At 42.5% G+C, this 15440-nt stretch overlaps 18 non-coding genes across 18 annotated transcripts; all 18 read left to right on the top strand.

The window, feature by feature from the left end:
• Nucleotides 1-786: 786 nt before the first annotated feature.
• LOC134592346 (U4 spliceosomal RNA) lies at nt 787-927 on the top strand. The gene has a single exon (XR_010088987.1). It is a non-coding gene; the product is annotated as a U4 spliceosomal RNA (small nuclear RNA).
• Nucleotides 928-1406: 479 nt separating this feature from the next.
• LOC134590914 (U1 spliceosomal RNA) lies at nt 1407-1573 on the top strand. Its single transcript, XR_010087769.1, has one exon. It is a non-coding gene; the product is annotated as a U1 spliceosomal RNA (small nuclear RNA).
• An 898-nt stretch (nt 1574-2471) lies between these two features.
• LOC134593277 (U4 spliceosomal RNA) lies at nt 2472-2612 on the top strand. Its single transcript, XR_010089782.1, has one exon. It is a non-coding gene; the product is annotated as a U4 spliceosomal RNA (small nuclear RNA).
• A 472-nt stretch (nt 2613-3084) lies between these two features.
• Nucleotides 3085-3251, top strand: LOC134590465 (U1 spliceosomal RNA). Its single transcript, XR_010087385.1, has one exon. It is a non-coding gene; the product is annotated as a U1 spliceosomal RNA (small nuclear RNA).
• Nucleotides 3252-4150: 899 nt separating this feature from the next.
• On the top strand, nt 4151-4291 carry LOC134593276 (U4 spliceosomal RNA). The gene has a single exon (XR_010089781.1). It is a non-coding gene; the product is annotated as a U4 spliceosomal RNA (small nuclear RNA).
• A 472-nt stretch (nt 4292-4763) lies between these two features.
• LOC134590913 (U1 spliceosomal RNA) lies at nt 4764-4930 on the top strand. The gene has a single exon (XR_010087768.1). It is a non-coding gene; the product is annotated as a U1 spliceosomal RNA (small nuclear RNA).
• An 899-nt stretch (nt 4931-5829) lies between these two features.
• Nucleotides 5830-5970, top strand: LOC134593815 (U4 spliceosomal RNA). Its single transcript, XR_010090242.1, has one exon. It is a non-coding gene; the product is annotated as a U4 spliceosomal RNA (small nuclear RNA).
• A 472-nt stretch (nt 5971-6442) lies between these two features.
• LOC134589945 (U1 spliceosomal RNA) lies at nt 6443-6609 on the top strand. Its single transcript, XR_010086943.1, has one exon. It is a non-coding gene; the product is annotated as a U1 spliceosomal RNA (small nuclear RNA).
• Nucleotides 6610-7508: 899 nt separating this feature from the next.
• On the top strand, nt 7509-7649 carry LOC134593814 (U4 spliceosomal RNA). The gene has a single exon (XR_010090241.1). It is a non-coding gene; the product is annotated as a U4 spliceosomal RNA (small nuclear RNA).
• A 472-nt stretch (nt 7650-8121) lies between these two features.
• LOC134589944 (U1 spliceosomal RNA) lies at nt 8122-8288 on the top strand. The gene has a single exon (XR_010086942.1). It is a non-coding gene; the product is annotated as a U1 spliceosomal RNA (small nuclear RNA).
• Nucleotides 8289-9187: 899 nt separating this feature from the next.
• On the top strand, nt 9188-9328 carry LOC134593479 (U4 spliceosomal RNA). The gene has a single exon (XR_010089955.1). It is a non-coding gene; the product is annotated as a U4 spliceosomal RNA (small nuclear RNA).
• A 480-nt stretch (nt 9329-9808) lies between these two features.
• On the top strand, nt 9809-9975 carry LOC134590464 (U1 spliceosomal RNA). The gene has a single exon (XR_010087384.1). It is a non-coding gene; the product is annotated as a U1 spliceosomal RNA (small nuclear RNA).
• An 899-nt stretch (nt 9976-10874) lies between these two features.
• LOC134593275 (U4 spliceosomal RNA) lies at nt 10875-11015 on the top strand. Its single transcript, XR_010089780.1, has one exon. It is a non-coding gene; the product is annotated as a U4 spliceosomal RNA (small nuclear RNA).
• A 479-nt stretch (nt 11016-11494) lies between these two features.
• Nucleotides 11495-11661, top strand: LOC134590912 (U1 spliceosomal RNA). Its single transcript, XR_010087767.1, has one exon. It is a non-coding gene; the product is annotated as a U1 spliceosomal RNA (small nuclear RNA).
• An 899-nt stretch (nt 11662-12560) lies between these two features.
• On the top strand, nt 12561-12701 carry LOC134593813 (U4 spliceosomal RNA). Its single transcript, XR_010090240.1, has one exon. It is a non-coding gene; the product is annotated as a U4 spliceosomal RNA (small nuclear RNA).
• Nucleotides 12702-13173: 472 nt separating this feature from the next.
• Nucleotides 13174-13340, top strand: LOC134590229 (U1 spliceosomal RNA). Its single transcript, XR_010087183.1, has one exon. It is a non-coding gene; the product is annotated as a U1 spliceosomal RNA (small nuclear RNA).
• Nucleotides 13341-14239: 899 nt separating this feature from the next.
• LOC134591908 (U4 spliceosomal RNA) lies at nt 14240-14380 on the top strand. The gene has a single exon (XR_010088608.1). It is a non-coding gene; the product is annotated as a U4 spliceosomal RNA (small nuclear RNA).
• A 479-nt stretch (nt 14381-14859) lies between these two features.
• LOC134590228 (U1 spliceosomal RNA) lies at nt 14860-15026 on the top strand. The gene has a single exon (XR_010087182.1). It is a non-coding gene; the product is annotated as a U1 spliceosomal RNA (small nuclear RNA).
• The last annotated feature ends 414 nt before the right edge of the window (nt 15027-15440 follow it).

The raw sequence follows: 15440 nt of genomic DNA, 5'->3' as shown, positions 1-15440 counted from the left end.
ATCATTTCCTAGGCTTGATCATTTTTATTATCTATGTTTTCTGGAGACCAGTTTTAAGCCAGAATTTCACTTTTTATTTTAACTTTTCAGCTTTTTTTTCATCATTTTTTTATCCTGACTTCTTTTGATTTATTGTATGCTTCAATGCAATGGAAGAAATAAAGAATTGGAGACCTATATTACGTCTTCCAACAGAACGTAACGTTTGATTGAATTTCTGGGAAAAAAAGATTTTCTGGATCAAATCAGTGAATTGCTGCTTGAGACAATCAGACCAAACCTTAGGAATAGCTGGGTGGTCGCTAACACTTACTAATGAACACCATGGAATTTTGAAAAAGCCACCACAAATGTTCTTTCAGCCCTGTTGAGTGTGGATGAAGAGAAGACAGGTGCTAGGCAAGGGTCATTCCTATCGATGGAGTCATGAAATGTGTGACTTTGGGGACGAACGTAGACCAGCGGATTGTGTACTCTGCCTAATGGCTGCTGTAGTAGAATCTTGGCAAAACTGTTTCCAAAGAGAGAAAAAAAATTGTACAAGGTTTGCTGCAAGATATGGTTGCCCTCACTCTCTGTTATAGGTTTGGAACCATTCCAAGATGCCATATAAGAAGACCGAGGAATTTGTTGGGGTTTAAGCTTCCCTGTAGGAGGAAGCGGGCCTAATTAGAATATTGCCTCCCATAATCCTTTGCAATGGCTTATGGTCATGAACTTTTTCTCACCGCTGTCTTAAAGTGTCCTTACGTGGTAGCTCTTAAAAGCTGGCCCACTTGAACAGCTAGCTTTGCGCAGTGGCAGTATCGTAGCCCATGAGGTCAATCCGAGGCGTGATTATTGCTAATTGAAAACTTTACCCAATACCCCGCCATGATGACTTGAAATACAGTCAGCATTGGCAATTTTTGACAGGCTCTAAGGAGACTGAAAGATTGGTTTAATAAAAGTTTATGGCGCCCCATGTCTAGGGCGTGTCTTACGTGACTCCCGTTTCTTCCTGAGCTCTGTTGCACCATTCCTTCCGCTGGCTTCCTTGCATTTCCCTTTTACCTTTCTCTCCCACTGAATCCACTTGTTTCCGGCAGCACACTATTCTCACTACATGCTACGAATTCCCATCCTTCGGCTCATTGGCCTAGCATTTGCCTTTATGCAAATTGCTCCTTCGCACCCTGAATCCAGCTCAATTATTCACACCTAACCACCTGAAGGCACTAAAATTACTGGTAGCTAAGGAAAACAACGATCAGCCACGAGGTTTGGTAATCTTTTGTAGCCTTCTATCATTTGGATTATTTATTTGCTCTTCTTTTTTTTTTTTTTTTAAACTTGCTTTATTATTTCACCACAGCCTAAAGGAAAGGCTTCCCAGCGGGCGTGCCTTTGAATGTACCCATCATGTCATACTTACCTGGCAGGGGAGCAATAGCCATGATCCCTAAGGTGGCTCTCCCAGAGTGAGGCTGGTTCATTGCACTCCGTACCAGTTGACCTCTGCGATTTCCTCAAATGTGGGAAACTCAACTGCATAATTTATGGTAGTGGGGGACTGCGTTCGCGCTTTCCCCTGTGTTTGCTTGTTTGACAAAAATAGAGAACTTCACCAATTCTGACGAAGGATAATTTCAGCCACGGCACCCGTCTTCTTTGGCTCTTACTTTCCACATCAAGCAGGCAGCGACAATCATTTCCTAGGCTTGATCATTTTTATTATCTATGTTTTCTGGAGACCAGTTTTAAGCCAGAATTTCACTTTTTATTTTAACTTTTCAGCTTTTTTTTCATCATTTTTTTATCCTGACTTCTTTTGATTTATTGTATGCTTCAATGCAATGGAAGAAATAAAGAATTGGAGACCTATATTACGTCTTCCAACAGAACGTAACGTTTGATTGAATTTCTGGGAAAAAAAGATTTTCTGGATCAAGGCAGTGAATTGCCGCTTGAGACAATCAGACCAAACCTTAGGAATAGCTGGGTGGTCGCTAGCACTTACTAATGAACACCATGGAATTTTGAAAAAGCCACCACAAATGTTCTTTCAGCCCTGTTGAGTGTGGATGAAGAGAAGACAGGTGCTAGGCAAGGGTCATTCCTATCGATGGAGTCATGAAATGTGTGACTTTGGGGACGAACGTAGACCAGCGGATTTTGTACTCTGCCTAATGGCTGCTGTAGTAGAATCTTGGCAAACTGTTTCCAAAGAGAGAAAAAAAATTGTACAAGGTTTGCTGCAAGATATGGTTGCCCTCACTCTCTGTTATAGGTTTGGAACCATTCCAAGATGCCATATAAGAAGACCGAGGAATTTGTTGGGGTTTAAGCTTCCCTGTAGGAGGAAGCGGGCCTAATTAGAATATTGCCTCCCATAATCCTTTGCAATGGCTTATGGTCATGAACTTTTTCTCACCGCTGTCTTAAAGTGTCCTTACGTGGTAGCTCTTAAAAGCTGGCCCACTTGAACAGCTAGCTTTGCGCAGTGGCAGTATCGTAGCCCATGAGGTCAATCCGAGGCGTGATTATTGCTAATTGAAAACTTTACCCAATACCCTGCCATGATGACTTGAAATACAGTCAGCATTGGCAATTTTTGACAGGCTCTAAGGAGACTGAAAGATTGGTTTAATAAAAGTTTATGGCGCCCCATGTCTAGGGCGTGTCTTACGTGACTCCCGTTTCTTCCTGAGCTCTGTTGCACCGTTCCTTCCGCTGGCTTCTTAGCATTTCCCTTTTACCTTTCTCTCCCACTGAATTCACTTGTTTCCGGCAGCACACTATTCTCACTACATGCTACGAATTCCCATCCTTCGGCTCATTGGCCTAGCATTTGCCTTTATGCAAATTGCTCCTTCGCACCCTGAATCCAGCTCAATTATTCACACCTAACCACCTGAAGGCACTAAAATTACTGGTAGCTAAGGAAAACAACGATCAGCCACGAGGTTTGGTAATCTTTTGTAGCCTTCTATCATTTGGATTATTTATTTGCTTTTTTTTTTTTTTTAACTTACTTTATTATTTCACCACAGCCTAAAGGAAAGGCTTCCCAGCGGGCGTGCCTTTGAATGTACCCGTCATGTCATACTTACCTGGCAGGGGAGCAATAGCCATGATCCCTAAGGTGGCTCTCCCAGAGTGAGGCTGGTTCATTGCACTCCGTACCAGTTGACCTCTGCGATTTCCTCAAATGTGGGAAACTCGACTGTATAATTTATGGTAGTGGGGGACTGCGTTCGCGCTTTCCCCTGTGTTTGCTTGTTTGACAAAAATAGAGAACTTCACCAATTCTGACGAAGGATAATTTCAGCCACGGCACCCGTCTTCTTTGGCTCTTACTTTCCACATCAAGCAGGCAGCGACAATCATTTCCTAGGCTTGATCATTTTTATTATCTATGTTTTCTGGAGACCAGTTTTAAGCCAGAATTTCACTTTTTATTTTAACTTTTCAGCTTTTTTTTCATCATTTTTTTATCCTGACTTCTTTTGATTTATTGTATGCTTCAATGCAATGGAAGAAATAAAGAATTGGAGACCTATATTACGTCTTCCAACAGAACGTAACGTTTGATTGAATTTCTGGGAAAAAAAGATTTTCTGGATCAAATCAGTGAATTGCCGCTTGAGACAATCAGACCAAACCTTAGGAATAGCTGGGTGGTCGCTAGCACTTACTAATGAACACCATGGAATTTTGAAAAAGCCACCACAAATGTTCTTTCAGCCCTGTTGAGTGTGGATGAAGAGAAGACAGGTGCTAGGCAAGGGTCATTCCTATCGATGGAGTCATGAAATGTGTGACTTTGGGGACGAACGTAGACCAGCGGATTGTGTACTCTGCCTAATGGCTGCTGTAGTAGAATCTTGGCAAAACTGTTTCCAAAGAGAGAAAAAAAATTGTACAAGGTTTGCTGCAAGATATGGTTGCCCTCACTCTCTGTTATAGGTTTGGAACCATTCCAAGATGCCATATAAGAAGACCGAGGAATTTGTTGGGGTTTAAGCTTCCCTGTAGGAGGAAGCGGGCCTAATTAGAATATTGCCTCCCATAATCCTTTGCAATGGCTTATGGTCATGAACTTTTTCTCACCGCTGTCTTAAAGTGTCCTTACGTGGTAGCTCTTAAAAGCTGGCCCACTTGAACAGCTAGCTTTGCGCAGTGGCAGTATCGTAGCCCATGAGGTCAATCCGAGGCGTGATTATTGCTAATTGAAAACTTTACCCAATACCCTGCCATGATGACTTGAAATACAGTCAGCATTGGCAATTTTTGACAGGCTCTAAGGAGACTGAAAGATTGGTTTAATAAAAGTTTATGGCGCCCCATGTCTAGGGCGTGTCTTACGTGACTCCCGTTTCTTCCTGAGCTCTGTTGCACCATTCCTTCCGCTGGCTTCTTAGCATTTCCCTTTTACCTTTCTCTCCCACTGAATTCACTTGTTTCCGGCAGCACACTATTCTCACTACATGCTACGAATTCCCATCCTTCGGCTCATTGGCCTAGCATTTGCCTTTATGCAAATTGCTCCTTCGCACCCTGAATCCAGCTCAATTATTCACACCTAACCACCTGAAGGCACTAAAATTACTGGTAGCTAAGGAAAACAACGATCAGCCACGAGGTTTGGTAATCTTTTGTAGCCTTCTATCATTTGGATTATTTATTTGCTTTTTTTTTTTTTTAAACTTACTTTATTATTTCACCACAGCCTAAAGGAAAGGCTTCCCAGCGGGCGTGCCTTTGAATGTACCCGTCATGTCATACTTACCTGGCAGGGGAGCAATAGCCATGATCCCTAAGGTGGCTCTCCCAGAGTGAGGCTGGTTCATTGCACTCCGTACCAGTTGACCTCTGCGATTTCCTCAAATGTGGGAAACTCAACTGCATAATTTATGGTAGTGGGGGACTGCGTTCGCGCTTTCCCCTGTGTTTGCTTGTTTGACAAAAATAGAGAACTTCACCAATTCTGACGAAGGATAATTTCAGCCACGGCACCCGTCTTCTTTGGCTCTTACTTTCCACATCAAGCAGGCAGCGACAATCATTTCCTAGGCTTGATCATTTTTATTATCTATGTTTTCTGGAGACCAGTTTTAAGCCAGAATTTCACTTTTTATTTTAACTTTTCAGCTTTTTTTTCATCATTTTTTTATCCTGACTTCTTTTGATGTATTGTATGCTTCAATGCAATGGAAGAAATAAAGAATTGGAGACCTATATTACGTCTTCCAACAGAACGTAACGTTTGATTGAATTTCTGGGAAAAAAAGATTTTCTGGATCAAGGCAGTGAATTGCTGCTTGAGACAATCAGACCAAACCTTAGGAATAGCTGGGTGGTCGCTAGCACTTACTAATGAACACCATGGAATTTTGAAAAAGCCACCACAAATGTTCTTTCAGCCCTGTTGAGTGTGGATGAAGAGAAGACAGGTGCTAGGCAAGGGTCATTCCTATCGATGGAGTCATGAAATGTGTGACTTTGGGGACGAACGTAGACCAGCGGATTTTGTACTCTGCCTAATGGCTGCTGTAGTAGAATCTTGGCAAAACTGTTTCCAAAGAGAGAAAAAAAATTGTACAAGGTTTGCTGCAAGATATGGTTGCCCTCACTCTCTGTTATAGGTTTGGAACCATTCCAAGATGCCATATAAGAAGACCGAGGAATTTGTTGGGGTTTAAGCTTCCCTGTAGGAGGAAGCGGGCCTAATTAGAATATTGCCTCCCATAATCCTTTGCAATGGCTTATGGTCATGAACTTTTTCTCACCGCTGTCTTAAAGTGTCCTTACGTGGTAGCTCTTAAAAGCTGTCCCACTTGAACAGCTAGCTTTGCGCAGTGGCAGTATCGTAGCCCATGAGGTCAATCCGAGGCGTGATTATTGCTAATTGAAAACTTTACCCAATACCCTGCCATGATTACTTGAAATACAGTCAGCATTGGCAATTTTTGACAGGCTCTAAGGAGACTGAAAGATTGGTTTAATAAAAGTTTATGGCGCCCCATGTCTAGGGCGTGTCTTACGTGACTCCCGTTTCTTCCTGAGCTCTGTTGCACCATTCCTTCCGCTGGCTTCTTAGCATTTCCCTTTTACCTTTCTCTCCCACTGAATTCACTTGTTTCCGGCAGCACACTATTCTCACTACATGCTACGAATTCCCATCCTTCGGCTCATTGGCCTAGCATTTGCCTTTATGCAAATTGCTCCTTCGCACCCTGAATCCAGCTCAATTATTCACACCTAACCACCTGAAGGCACTAAAATTACTGGTAGCTAAGGAAAACAACGATCAGCCACGAGGTTTGGTAATCTTTTGTAGCCTTCTATCATTTGGATTATTTATTTGCTTTTTTTTTTTTTTAAACTTACTTTATTATTTCCCCACAGCCTAAAGGAAAGGCTTCCCAGCGGGCGTGCCTTTGAATGTACCCGTCATGTCATACTTACCTGGCAGGGGAGCAATAGCCATGATCCCTAAGGTGGCTCTCCCAGAGTGAGGCTGGTTCATTGCACTCCGTACCAGTTGACCTCTGCGATTTCCTCAAATGTGGGAAACTCGACTGCATAATTTATGGTAGTGGGGGACTGCGTTCGCGCTTTCCCCTGTGTTTGCTTGTTTGACAAAAATAGAGAACTTCACCAATTCTGACGAAGGATAATTTCAGCCACGGCACCCGTCTTCTTTGGCTCTTACTTTCCACATCAAGCAGGCAGCGACAATCATTTCCTAGGCTTGATCATTTTTATTATCTATGTTTTCTGGAGACCAGTTTTAAGCCAGAATTTCACTTTTTATTTTAACTTTTCAGCTTTTTTTTCATCATTTTTTTATCCTGACTTCTTTTGATTTATTGTATGCTTCAATGCAATGGAAGAAATAAAGAATTGGAGACCTATATTACGTCTTCCAACAGAACGTAACGTTTGATTGAATTTCTGGGAAAAAAAGATTTTCTGGATCAAGGCAGTGAATTGCTGCTTGAGACAATCAGACCAAACCTTAGGAATAGCTGGGTGGTCGCTAGCACTTACTAATGAACACCATGGAATTTTGAAAAAGCCACCACAAATGTTCTTTCAGCCCTGTTGAGTGTGGATGAAGAGAAGACAGGTGCTAGGCAAGGGTCATTCCTATCGATGGAGTCATGAAATGTGTGACTTTGGGGACGAACGTAGACCAGCGGATTTTGTACTCTGCCTAATGGCTGCTGTAGTAGAATCTTGGCAAAACTGTTTCCAAAGAGAGAAAAAAAATTGTACAAGGTTTGCTGCAAGATATGGTTGCCCTCACTCTCTGTTATAGGTTTGGAACCATTCCAAGATGCCATATAAGAAGACCGAGGAATTTGTTGGGGTTTAAGCTTCCCTGTAGGAGGAAGCGGGCCTAATTAGAATATTGCCTCCCATAATCCTTTGCAATGGCTTATGGTCATGAACTTTTTCTCACCGCTGTCTTAAAGTGTCCTTACGTGGTAGCTCTTAAAAGCTGTCCCACTTGAACAGCTAGCTTTGCGCAGTGGCAGTATCGTAGCCCATGAGGTCAATCCGAGGCGTGATTATTGCTAATTGAAAACTTTACCCAATACCCTGCCATGATTACTTGAAATACAGTCAGCATTGGCAATTTTTGACAGGCTCTAAGGAGACTGAAAGATTGGTTTAATAAAAGTTTATGGCGCCCCATGTCTAGGGCGTGTCTTACGTGACTCCCGTTTCTTCCTGAGCTCTGTTGCACCATTCCTTCCGCTGGCTTCTTAGCATTTCCCTTTTACCTTTCTCTCCCACTGAATTCACTTGTTTCCGGCAGCACACTATTCTCACTACATGCTACGAATTCCCATCCTTCGGCTCATTGGCCTAGCATTTGCCTTTATGCAAATTGCTCCTTCGCACCCTGAATCCAGCTCAATTATTCACACCTAACCACCTGAAGGCACTAAAATTACTGGTAGCTAAGGAAAACAACGATCAGCCACGAGGTTTGGTAATCTTTTGTAGCCTTCTATCATTTGGATTATTTATTTGCTTTTTTTTTTTTTTAAACTTACTTTATTATTTCCCCACAGCCTAAAGGAAAGGCTTCCCAGCGGGCGTGCCTTTGAATGTACCCGTCATGTCATACTTACCTGGCAGGGGAGCAATAGCCATGATCCCTAAGGTGGCTCTCCCAGAGTGAGGCTGGTTCATTGCACTCCGTACCAGTTGACCTCTGCGATTTCCTCAAATGTGGGAAACTCGACTGCATAATTTATGGTAGTGGGGGACTGCGTTCGCGCTTTCCCCTGTGTTTGCTTGTTTGACAAAAATAGAGAACTTCACCAATTCTGACGAAGGATAATTTCAGCCACGGCACCCGTCTTCTTTGGCTCTTACTTTCCGCATCAAGCAGGCAGCGACAATCATTTCCTAGGCTTGATCATTTTTATTATCTATGTTTTCTGGAGACCAGTTTTAAGCCAGAATTTCACTTTTTATTTTAACTTTTCAGCTTTTTTTTCATCATTTTTTTATCCTGACTTCTTTTGATTTATTGTATGCTTCAATGCAATGGAAGAAATAAAGAATTGGAGACCTATATTACGTCTTCCAACAGAACGTAACGTTTGATTGAATTTCTGGGAAAAAAAAAATTTCTGGATCAAGGCAGTGAATTGCCGCTTGAGACAATCAGACCAAACCTTAGGAATAGCTGGGTGGTCGCTAGCACTTACTAATGAACACCATGGAATTTTGAAAAAGCCACCACAAATGTTCTTTCAGCCCTGTTGAGTGTGGATGAAGAGAAGACAGGTGCTAGGCAAGGGTCATTCCTATCGATGGAGTCATGAAATGTGTGACTTTGGGGACGAACGTAGACCAGCGGATTGTGTACTCTGCCTAATGGCTGCTGTAGTAGAATCTTGGCAAAACCGTTTCCAAAGAGAGAAAAAAAATTGTACAAGGTTTGCTGCAAGATATGGTTGCCCTCACTCTCTGTTATAGGTTTGGAACCATTCCAAGATGCCATATAAGAAGACCGAGGAATTTGTTGGGGTTTAAGCTTCCCTGTAGGAGGAAGCGGGCCTAATTAGAATATTGCCTCCCACAATCCTTTGCAATGGCTTATGGTCATGAACTTTTTCTCACCGCTGTCTTAAAGTGTCCTTACGTGGTAGCTCTTAAAAGCTGGCCCACTTGAACAGTTATCTTTGCGCAGTGGCAGTATCGTAGCCCATGAGGTCAATCCGAGGCGTGATTATTGCTAATTGAAAACTTTACCCAATACCCTGCCATGATGACTTGAAATACAGTCAGCATTGGCAATTTTTGACAGGCTCTAAGGGGACTGAAAGATTGGTTTAAAAAAAGTTTATGGCGCCCCATGTCTAGGGCGTGTCTTACGTGACTCCCGTTTCTTCCTGAGCTCTGTTGCACCATTCCTTCCGCTGGCTTCCTTGCATTTCTCTTTTACCTTTCTCTCCCACTGAATCCACTTGTTTCCGGCAGCACACTATTCTCACTACATGCTACGAATTCCCATCCTTCGGCTCATTGGCCTAGCATTTGCCTTTATGCAAATTGCTCCTTCGCACCCTGAATCCAGCTCAATTATTCACACCTAACCACCTGAAGGCACTAAAATTACTGGTAGCTAAGGAAAACAACGATCAGCCACGAGGTTTGGTAATCTTTTGTAGCCTTCTATCATTTGGATTATTTATTTGCTCTTCTTTTTTTTTTTTTTTTTTAACTTGCTTTATTATTTCACCACAGCCTAAAGGAAAGGCTTCCCAGCGGGCGTGCCTTTGAATGTACCCGTCATGTCATACTTACCTGGCAGGGGAGCAATAGCCATGATCCCTAAGGTGGCTCTCCCAGAGTGAGGCTGGTTCATTGCACTCCGTACCAGTTGACCTCTGCGATTTCCTCAAATGTGGGAAACTCGACTGTATAATTTATGGTAGTGGGGGACTGCGTTCGCGCTTTCCCCTGTGTTTGCTTGTTTGACAAAAATAGAGAACTTCACCAATTCTGACGAAGGATAATTTCAGCCACGGCACCCGTCTTCTTTGGCTCTTACTTTCCACATCAAGCAGGCAGCGACAATCATTTCCTAGGCTTGATCATTTTTATTATCTATGTTTTCTGGAGACCAGTTTTAAGCCAGAATTTCACTTTTTATTTTAACTTTTCAGCTTTTTTTTCATCATTTTTTTATCCTGACTTCTTTTGATTTATTGTATGCTTCAATGCAATGGAAGAAATAAAGAATTGGAGACCTATATTACGTCTTCCAACAGAACGTAACGTTTGATTGAATTTCTGGGAAAAAAAGATTTTCTGGATCAAGGCAGTGAATTGCCGCTTGAGACAATCAGACCAAACCTTAGGAATAGCTGGGTGGTCGCTAGCACTTACTAATGAACACCATGGAATTTTGAAAAAGCCACCACAAATGTTCTTTCAGCCCTGTTGAGTGTGGATGAAGAGAAGACAGGTGCTAGGCAAGGGTCATTCCTATCGATGGAGTCATGAAATGTGTGACTTTGGGGACGAACGTAGACCAGCGGATTGTGTACTCTGCCTAATGGCTGCTGTAGTAGAATCTTGGCAAAACTGTTTCCAAAGAGAGAAAAAAAATTGTACAAGGTTTGCTGCAAGATATGGTTGCCCTCACTCTCTGTTATAGGTTTGGAACCATTCCAAGATGCCATAAAAGAAGACCGAGGAATTTGTTGGGGTTTAAGCTTCCCTGTAGGAGGAAGCGGGCCTAATTAGAATATTGCCTCCCATAATCCTTTGCAATGGCTTATGGTCATGAACTTTTTCTCACCGCTGTCTTAAAGTGTCCTTACGTGGTAGCTCTTAAAAGCTGGCCCACTTGAACAGCTAGCTTTGCGCAGTGGCAGTATCGTAGCCCATGAGGTCAATCCGAGGCGTGATTATTGCTAATTGAAAACTTTACCCAATACCCTGCCATGATGACTTGAAATACAGTCAGCATTGGCAATTTTTGACAGGCTCTAAGGAGACTGAAAGATTGGTTTAATAAAAGTTTATGGCGCCCCATGTCTAGGGCGTGTCTTACGTGACTCCCGTTTCTTCCTGAGCTCTGTTGCACCATTCCTTCCGCTGGCTTCCTTGCATTTCCCTTTTACCTTTCTCTCCCACTGAATCCACTTGTTTCCGGCAGCACACTATTCTCACTACATGCTACGAATTCCCATCCTTCGGCTCATTGGCCTAGCATTTGCCTTTATGCAAATTGCTCCTTCGCACCCTGAATCCAGCTCAATTATTCACACCTAACCACCTGAAGGCACTAAAATTACTGGTAGCTAAGGAAAACAACGATCAGCCACGAGGTTTGGTAATCTTTTGTAGCCTTCTATCATTTGGATTATTTATTTGCTCTTCTTTTTTTTTTTTTTTTAAACTTGCTTTATTATTTCACCACAGCCTAAAGGAAAGGCTTCCCAGCGGGCGTGCCTTTGAATGTACCCATCATGTCATACTTACCTGGCAGGGGAGCAATAGCCATGATCCCTAAGGTGGCTCTCCCAGAGTGAGGCTGGTTCATTGCACTCCGTACCAGTTGACCTCTGCGATTTCCTCAAATGTGGGAAACTCAACTGCATAATTTATGGTAGTGGGGGACTGCGTTCGCGCTTTCCCCTGTGTTTGCTTGTTTGACAAAAATAGAGAACTTCACCAATTCTGACGAAGGATAATTTCAGCCACGGCACCCGTCTTCTTTGGCTCTTACTTTCCACATCAAGCAGGCAGCGACAATCATTTCCTAGGCTTGATCATTTTTATTATCTATGTTTTCTGGAGACCAGTTTTAAGCCAGAATTTCACTTTTTATTTTAACTTTTCAGCTTTTTTTTCATCATTTTTTTATCCTGACTTCTTTTGATTTATTGTATGCTTCAATGCAATGGAAGAAATAAAGAATTGGAGACCTATATTACGTCTTCCAACAGAACGTAACGTTTGATTGAATTTCTGGGAAAAAAAGATTTTCTGGATCAAGGCAGTGAATTGCTGCTTGAGACAATCAGACCAAACCTTAGGAATAGCTGGGTGGTCGCTAGCACTTACTAATGAACACCATGGAATTTTGAAAAAGCCACCACAAATGTTCTTTCAGCCCTGTTGAGTGTGGATGAAGAGAAGACAGGTGCTAGGCAAGGGTCATTCCTATCGATGGAGTCATGAAATGTGTGACTTTGGGGACGAACGTAGACCAGCGGATTTTGTACTCTGCCTAATGGCTGCTGTAGTAGAATCTTGGCAAAACTGTTTCCAAAGAGAGAAAAAAAATTGTACAAGGTTTGCTGCAAGATATGGTTGCCCTCACTCTCTGTTATAGGTTTGGAACCATTCCAAGATGCCATATAAGAAGACCGAGGAATTTGTTGGGGTTTAAGCTTCCCTGTAGGAGGAAGCGGGCCTAATTAGAATATTGCCTCCCATAATCCTTTGCAATGGCTTATGGTCATGAACTTTTTCTCACCGCTGTCTTAAAGTGTCCTTACGTGGTAGCTCTTAAAAGCTGTCCCACTTGAACAGCTAGCTTTGCGCAGTGGCAGTATCGTAGCCCATGAGGTCAATCCGAGGCGTGATTATTGCTAATTGAAAACTTTACCCAATACCCTGCCATGATTACTTGAAATACAGTCAGCATTGGCAATTTTTGACAGGCTCTAAGGAGACTGAAAGATTGGTTTAATAAAAGTTTATGGCGCCCCATGTCTAGGGCGTGTCTTACGTGACTCCCGTTTCTTCCTGAGCTCTGTTGCACCATTCCTTCCGCTGGCTTCTTAGCATTTCCCTTTTACCTTTCTCTCCCACTGAATTCACTTGTTTCCGGCAGCACACTATTCTCACTACATGCTACGAATTCCCATCCTTCGGCTCATTGGCCTAGCATTTGCCTTTATGCAAATTGCTCCTTCGCACCCTGAATCCAGCTCAATTATTCACACCTAACCACCTGAAGGCACTAAAATTACTGGTAGCTAAGGAAAACAACGATCAGCCACGAGGTTTGGTAATCTTTTGTAGCCTTCTATCATTTGGATTATTTATTTGCTTTTTTTTTTTTTTAAACTTACTTTATTATTTCCCCACAGCCTAAAGGAAAGGCTTCCCAGCGGGCGTGCCTTTGAATGTACCCGTCATGTCATACTTACCTGGCAGGGGAGCAATAGCCATGATCCCTAAGGTGGCTCTCCCAGAGTGAGGCTGGTTCATTGCACTCTGTACCAGTTGACCTCTGCGATTTCCTCAAATGTGGGAAACTCGACTGCATAATTTATGGTAGTGGGGGACTGCGTTCGCGCTTTCCCCTGTGTTTGCTTGTTTGACAAAAATAGAGAACTTCACCAATTCTGACGAAGGATAATTTCAGCCACGGCACTCGTCTTCTTTGGCTCTTACTTTCCACATCAAGCAGGCAGCGTCAATCATTTCCTAGGCTTGATCATTTTTATTATCTATGTTTTCTGGAGACCAGTTTTAAGCCAGAATTTCACTTTTTATTTTAACTTTTCAGCTTTTTTTTCATCATTTTTTTATCCTGACTTCTTTTGATTTATTGTATGCTTCAATGCAATGGAAGAAATAAAGAATTGGAGACCTATATTACGTCTTCCAACAGAACGTAACGTTTGATTGAATTTCTGGGAAAAAAAGATTTTCTGGATCAAGGCAGTGAATTGCCGCTTGAGACAATCAGACCAAACCTTAGGAATAGCTGGGTGGTCGCTAGCACTTACTAATGAACACCATGGAATTTTGAAAAAGCCACCACAAATGTTCTTTCAGCCCTGTTGAGTGTGGATGAAGAGAAGACAGGTGCTAGGCAAGGGTCATTCCTATCGATGGAGTCATGAAATGTGTGACTTTGGGGACGAACGTAGACAAGCGGATTGTGTACTCTGCCTAATGGCTGCTGTAGTAGAATCTTGGCAAAACTGTTTCCAAAGAGAGAAAAAAAATTGTACAAGGTTTGCTGCAAGATATGGTTGCCCTCACTCTCTGTTATAGGTTTGGAACCATTCCAAGATGCCATATAAGAAGACCGAGGAATTTGTTGGGGTTTAAGCTTCCCTGTAGGAGGAAGCGGGCCTAATTAGAATATTGCCTCCCATAATCCTTTGCAATGGCTTATGGTCATGAACTTTTTCTCACCGCTGTCTTAAAGTGTCCTTACGTGGTAGCTCTTAAAAGCTGGCCCACTTGAACAGTTATCTTTGTGCAGTGGCAGTATCGTAGCCCATGAGGTCAATCCGAGGCGTGATTATTGCTAATTGAAAACTTTACCCAATACCCCGCCATGATGACTTGAAATACAGTCAGCATTGGCAATTTTTGACAGGCTCTAAGGAGACTGAAAGATTGGTTTAAAAAAAGTTTATGGCGCCCCATGTCTAGGGCATGTCTTACGTGACTCCCGTTTCTTCCTGAGCTCTATTGCACCATTCCTTCCGCTGGCTTCCTTGCATTTCCCTTTTACCTTTCTCTCCCACTGAATCCACTTGTTTCTGGCAGCACACTATTCTCACTACATGCTACGAATTCCCATCCTTCGGCTCATTGGCCTAGCATTTGCCTTTATGCAAATTGCTCCTTCGCACCCTGAATCCAGCTCAATTATTTACACCTAACCACCTGAAGGCACTAAAATTACTGGTAGCTAAGGAAAACAACGATCAGCCACGAGGTTTGGTAATCTTTTGTAGCCTTCTATCATTTGGATTATTTATTTGCTCTTCTTTTTTTTTTTTTTTTAAACTTGCTTTATTATTTCACCACAGCCTAAAGGAAAGGCTTCCCAGCGGGCGTGCCTTTGAATGTACCCGTCATGTCATACTTACCTGGCAGGGGAGCAATAGCCATGATCCCTAAGGTGGCTCTCCCAGAGTGAGGCTGGTTCATTGCACTCTGTACCAGTTGACCTCTGCGATTTCCTCAAATGTGGGAAACTCGACTGCATAATTTATGGTAGTGGGGGACTGCGTTCGCGCTTTCCCCTGTGTTTGCTTGTTTGACAAAAATAGAGAACTTCACCAATTCTGACGAAGGATAATTTCAGCCACGGCACCCGTCTTCTTTGGCTCTTACTTTCCACATCAAGCAGGCAGCGACAATCATTTCCTAGGCTTGATCATTTTTATTATCTATGTTTTCTGGAGACCAGTTTTAAGCCAGAATTTCACTTTTTATTTTAACTTTTCAGCTTTTTTTTCATCATTTTTTTATCCTGACTTCTTTTGATTTATTGTATGCTTCAATGCAATGGAAGAAATAAAGAATTGGAGACCTATATTACGTCTTCCAACAGAACGTAACGTTTGATTGAATTTCTGGGAAAAAAAGATTTTCTGGATCAAGGCAGTGAATTGCCGCTTGAGACAATCAGACCAAACCTTAGGAATAGCTGGGTGGTC

The sequence above is a fragment of the Pelobates fuscus genome, chromosome 2 (genome assembly GCF_036172605.1).
Source record: "Pelobates fuscus isolate aPelFus1 chromosome 2, aPelFus1.pri, whole genome shotgun sequence".
NCBI classification, from domain to species: Eukaryota; Metazoa; Chordata; class Amphibia; order Anura; family Pelobatidae; genus Pelobates; species Pelobates fuscus.
Note: the sequence above shows the minus strand (reverse complement) of the source record. Positions and strands in the feature narration are given on the sequence as shown.